This window comes from Dama dama, chromosome 20, assembly GCF_033118175.1.
Source record: "Dama dama isolate Ldn47 chromosome 20, ASM3311817v1, whole genome shotgun sequence".
Classification (NCBI taxonomy): Eukaryota; Metazoa; Chordata; class Mammalia; order Artiodactyla; family Cervidae; genus Dama; species Dama dama.
In genome coordinates, this window is record NC_083700.1 from 9768665 (window position 1) to 9774636 (window position 5972).

Below are 5972 nucleotides of genomic sequence, written 5' to 3' on the forward strand. Positions count from 1 at the left end.
TATGCCAAAGCCTTTGACTGTGTGGATCACAATAAACTGTGGAAAATTCTGAAAGATGGGAATACCAAACCACCTGACCTGCTTCCTGAGAAATCTGTAAGCAGATCAAGAAGCAACAGTTAGAACTGGACATGGAACAACAGACTGGTTCCAAATAGGAAAAGGAGTACGTCAAGGCTGTATATTGTCACCCTGCTTATTTAACTTACATGCAGAATACATCATGAGAAATGCTGGGCTGGAAGAAGCACAAGCTGGAATCAAGATTGCTGGGAGAAATATCAATAACCTCAGATATGCAAATGACACCACCCTTATGGCAGAAAGTGAAGAAGAACTAAAGAGCCTCTTGATGAAAGTGAAAGAGGAGAGTAAAAAAGTTGGCTTAAAGCTCAATATTCAGAAAACTAAGATCATGGCATCCAGTCCCATCACTTCATGGCAAATAGATGGGGAAGCAGTGGAAACAGTGGCTCACTTTATTTTGGGGTGCTCCAAAATCACTGCAGATGGTGATTGCAGCCATGAAATTAAAAGATGCTTACTCCTTGGAAGGAGAGTTATGACCAACCTAGACAGCATATTAAAAAGCAGAGACAAGACTTTGTCAACAAAGTTCCGTCTGGTCAAGGCTATGGTTTTTCCAGTGGTCATGTACGGATGTGAGAGTTGGACTATAAAGAAAGCTGAGCGCCGAAGAATTGATGCTTTTGAACTGTGGTGTTGGAGAAGACTCTTGAGAGTCCCTTGGACTACAAGAAGATCCAACCAGTCCATCCTAAAGGATATCGGTCCTGGGTATTCATTGGAAGGACTGATGTTGAAGCTGAAACTCCAATATTTTGACCACCTGATGCGAAGAGCTGACTCATTTGAAAAGACCCTGGTGCTGGTAAAGATTGAGGGTAGGAAGAGAAGGGGACGACAGAGGATGAGATGGTTGGATGGCATCACCGACTCAATGTGCCGGGAGCCATTATGAGAGATCCCACCCATGACGAGGTCATGAGGAGAAGACACGCAAGGCCATTCAGGACACAAGGGACCCTCCAGGTTGACCCCGGCCACTTCTGCACCCTGTATCCTCCCCCCTCTCGTTGCTGTTGTTCTTGTTCGCCCTGCTGCAGATTCTTGTGTTGCCTGCCAAGAGCTTTCCTGCTCCTCTTTCACTGAATAAAGACCAACTTAAAACCCTAATTAATAAATCTCCTGGATGCTGGTACCCTATGAAGGGGCCAGGAATGAAGGAAATGCTTCAATTCAAACCCTTTTGCTGGCATTCTGGCTTGTTTGACAAATGTGTGCTCCTGTTGCAAAAAATGCTCATGATTGTTCTAAACATCCTAAGCACAGTACACTAACAAAAGAAACCATTAAGCATAGGTCCTTCCACGGGGTGAAAAAACTCCATAAATAAAATAGTCAAATAGTCAAAAATAGCAGAAACCTCCCCTGTATTAAATAAGATTAGTTATTGCTTCGCGGTAAACAACATAGCTGGAGGTGCTAGACAAAGGGTATTGTGTTAAAGCCACAAAATGTGCCTAATAGAAAATACTTTAGATAGAGATTAGCTGGTGACTTCATGCAGGTAGTTAACTTTTAGACTAAGAGCCTGTTTTGTGCTATATCTGCTGTTTTTGCAATCCTTCACATTTCTGTTCCGTAAAAATGTAATCCTATCTAGTTCCCATAGAGATGACGCCTATAGAAAAGAAAATAGACTAACCACAAGAGAAACAACGTCAGCTACTGAGGCTGCTTAAGTCATACCTGGAGCAAGCCATAAAATGTTAACAGGCCTGAAGGCCAAATGATAAAAAAGACTCTTGTAAAGGAGAAGTATGTGGATGACATCCTGTTTCTGTTGAAGGTCAAGTTGCTGTAATGTTTTGGACTGACTCTTGTGTAAGCAATATGCACTTCCCCCCTAAAAGATGTTGTAGAGGGTATAAAGGGGCGGTGCAAAAATCAACTTCAGACTTAGCCCCCGAGCTTTATCTCATTGTGTCTTCTCTCACCCACGCCGTTCATCCTGAGGGTTCCCCTGGATCCTGCTGGGGCTGGACCCCGGCATCAATTGGCATGAGTTTGGGTAAACTCTGGGAGTTGGTGAAGGACAGGGAGGCCTGACGTGCTGTGGTTCATGGGGTCGCAAAGAGTCGGACTTGACTGAGCGACTGAACTGAACTGCACTGATGGATAGGAGATTTAGTCCAACTCTGATATCAATGATCTCAAGAGTGAAATCTGATATATATATGTACTTACTGAAGGCCACTCTCTCTGGCACTCTGTCTCCCAAGCACTGAGACATTGCAGGAGATCTCACTCTGCCTTTTCATCTCAGCACTCAGCTTCCCATGCTAACCTAGTTTTCAACAAATGTTGTGTGTGGGGAAATAGCCATTTGTTTGATGTTCCATTGAGTTTTATCTATCAACAAACCAGTATGGCCATCAAAAGTTCCACCAGTTTTTCTTTGCTTTAGTAGGGTTCCTCTGCCTTTGTTGTTATTGTTCAGTCATGTCTGACTCTTTGCAACCCCATGGCCTGCAGCACACCAGGCCTCCCTGTCCCTCACCAATCTCCCAGAATTTGCCCAAGTTCATGGACAGACTGTCACCCTTTTCTCCTTCTGACTTCAATCTTTCTCAGCATCAGGGTTTTTTCCAATAAGTTGGCTCTTCACATCAGGTGGCTGATGTATTGGAGCTTCAGGTTCAGCATCAGACCTTCTAATGAGTATTCAGGATTGACTTTCTTTAGGATTAATTGGTTTGATCTCCTTGCTGTCTAAGGGACTCTCAAGAGTCTTCTCCAGTACCACAGTTCAAAAGCATCAATTCTTTGGCTCTCTACCTTCTTTATGGTCCAACTCTCACATCTGTACATGACTACTGGAAAGAACATAGCTTTGGCTATCTAAAGTGATATCTAAAGTGCTGCCTTTGCTTCTTAATACTCTGCCTAGATGATACCTAATTCTCACCTTGGTCCCAGATTCAAAATTCTCAGAGGGAAGAGAACAACTAATCATCTCAGCTTACCTGAGGCTATTTCTCTCTATAATTTTAGTTCATCTAGTCCTCTTTGCTTCATAGTCCTCTGATAACTTTTTAAAGTATTACATTTACAGTTTACTACATAAACTACATATGGCTTATATATTATATTTACATTAAAATACTATATGTATTGGGCTTTCCATTTGGCTCTAGTGGTAAAGAACTCACCTGTGCAATGCAGGAAATGTAAGAGATGCAGGTTCGATCCCTGGGCCAGGAAAATCCCCTGGAGGAGAGCATGTCAACCCACTCCAGTGTTCTTGCCTGGAGAGTCCCACAGTCAGAGGAGCCTGGTGGGCTGCAGTTCATTGGGTCTCACAGAGTCGGACAACACTGAAGCGGCTTAGCATGCACACACTGTATGTATTATATATAGAACTGCAATATATTATGTCATATATATTTTTTAAGTATTCTATTTTTTCAGTTGTTGTAGTGAGCAAGACAGCCTGCCATTTCCTACTATGATAAGCTCTGAAGCAGAGGAATTTTTTTTTCATTATTTAAATAAATAATATGTACACATTGCAAAGTTTAAAAGGGCAAAGAGTAAAATTTAAGTCTAAGAACCTTCTTTCAGCCATGCAGTTATCCCCAGAAGAAATAGATACTAGCATATTCTGTATCTTTTCAGACATATGTAGATATGGATGCATATGTGAGATAACTTCTCTTTTGAGGGGATGTTTGTGTTTTCCTCTGCATTAGAAAATCTAATTTTTAATTTTCTTCCCTTGTGTCAAAGGATCTTTGCCAACATATGTTAAAATAATGTCAGTTGGCTTCAGTGTAATGATCCATGTTAGAATATACATCTCTATGGTTTCATCATTTATGCTCCAGAACTGTAAGCGATACATTTCTGCTGTTTACAAACCGAGTCTGTGGTATTTTGTTAATAGCACCCTGAATGGACTAAAGACAAGCAGCAGGAAGAGGTTACACGTGAAGATGGTAGATTGCATAACTGTATCCAATTTCACTCTCTTCAACCCTCAGTAAAACAATAGTATGAGATTTTAAAAAGATATAAGCCACAGAGATAGGGAGAGCAAAGGAACAGAGGATATCAGTTTATAGAAACCAATCAACAACAGTGCAGAGTAGCTTATCTCTATATACTGTTTTCTCCAGAGTGAATAAAATAACTCTTGCAAAAGTCAGTGGCATTATCACTTTCTTGACAAGATCCATGCTGCATAGGCATAAGGAAATCAAGCATAAATTAATCTATGCTTTAGCGATAGACTTCTGGATTGCATCCAGTTCTCACTATCACACACAATCCTGTCCTGAATATCCTGGTACAAGTTCCCTAATAGACCTACGTGTTCGTTTCTCTGTGGCATATAGCTAGGAAGACCGCTGAGTCAGAGTGCACAGTTACGTAAGGACTTCCAGGTTGCTTTCCACTATGCTGACCTATTTGAACTTCTATCAACAAGACATGAGTATTCCCATTTCTCTATATTTTAGTTAAACTCACTAACTTTCTAATGTGTCCGACTCAAAAATGTGAAGTGATATCTCAGTTTTATTTTCACTTTTCTAATTACTAGTAAGATTCACCATCTCTTCAAATGTTTAGCCATCTAGTTTTCTCCTTTTGTGAATTGACTAATCACAATCTTTGCCCATTTTTTTCCTATTGGGTTTCCAGTTGGCTTTTTTATTTATTTATTTTTTGAGGAGATTATTGTTGAGAAAGTTCCTCATATGTCAGTTTATCTCAGTTTTTTAAAAAAGGTCTTTGTATATTCTAGAACCTAAATATTAATCCCTCATTTGTTTGAGATGCTGAAATATCTCATCCCTATCTGTTACTGTTAACTTTGTCTATGCAGGGCCTTGTCGAAGTCTTTCATATTCATTTGCTCAGATTTATCTGTTTTCCTCTCCACACTTTGTACTTTTAGGATCTTATATTTAGAAAATTCTTTCACACCCCAAGGTAGCAAAAGCCTTGTTCTGCATGTTTTCCTACTAGGCCTATAGTTTAATCTTTCACTTTTTGATATTTAGTCTATTGGAAATGTGTAATTGTGTGAATTACAATCCAAATTTATTTTTACAATATACAGTAAATCACTTTGCCCAAGATTATCTACTAAGCAACTCATTAATTTAGACTGCTATTTCCATCCTATACCAATGATAGGATAATACTATTTTATTACTATAACTTTCTATTATCTTTTGATATCAAATAGTGAGTCTCTACTCACTCTCCTTTTTCAATTCCCTTAATTATCCACAGACTTATGTACTCGTGTAAATTTAAAAATCAGTTGTCAGTTATAAAGCCACCCTGTTGGTATATTGATGCTGTATGGATTTTATAGGAGGATTTGGGAAAAACTGTCATCTTTATACTATCAAATTACTTCATTTGTGACTAATGTAGATACCTTCATTTAATAGTTTTCCTCTTGTCCTTCAGTAATTTTAAATATTTCTCCATACAAAGATTATATGAATTTGTTCTATGGTTTGTTGTAGGTACTTTAGGCTTTTATTTTATTGTGAGTAATAGATTATGTCCTCTTAAGTTTCCCAGGTGATTATTGCTGATGTGGTAGATGATATCAATTTTTGTGTGTTCATTTTGTAGCCAACAACCTTGTTGAATTCCCTTAGTCTAATATTTTATTGTCTCTGCTTCATTTTCTATGCAGTTAATCAAAACAACTGTGCCTCCTTGAGAAACTGTCTAGCATCAGGGTTATGAGAGTGAAATCTGGAAGCCATTAAAGTTCATTTCAAAACTCTACTTCCTCTCCAGATTGCAAATTTAATGTGTAATTTTCTTCCCGGAGACTGTGCCTCCTTTATTGAAAACTAGTTCTAGAATATTTGCCTCCTCCTCACCACCACCAGTGTTCACACCACAAAGAAGTCCTTGCC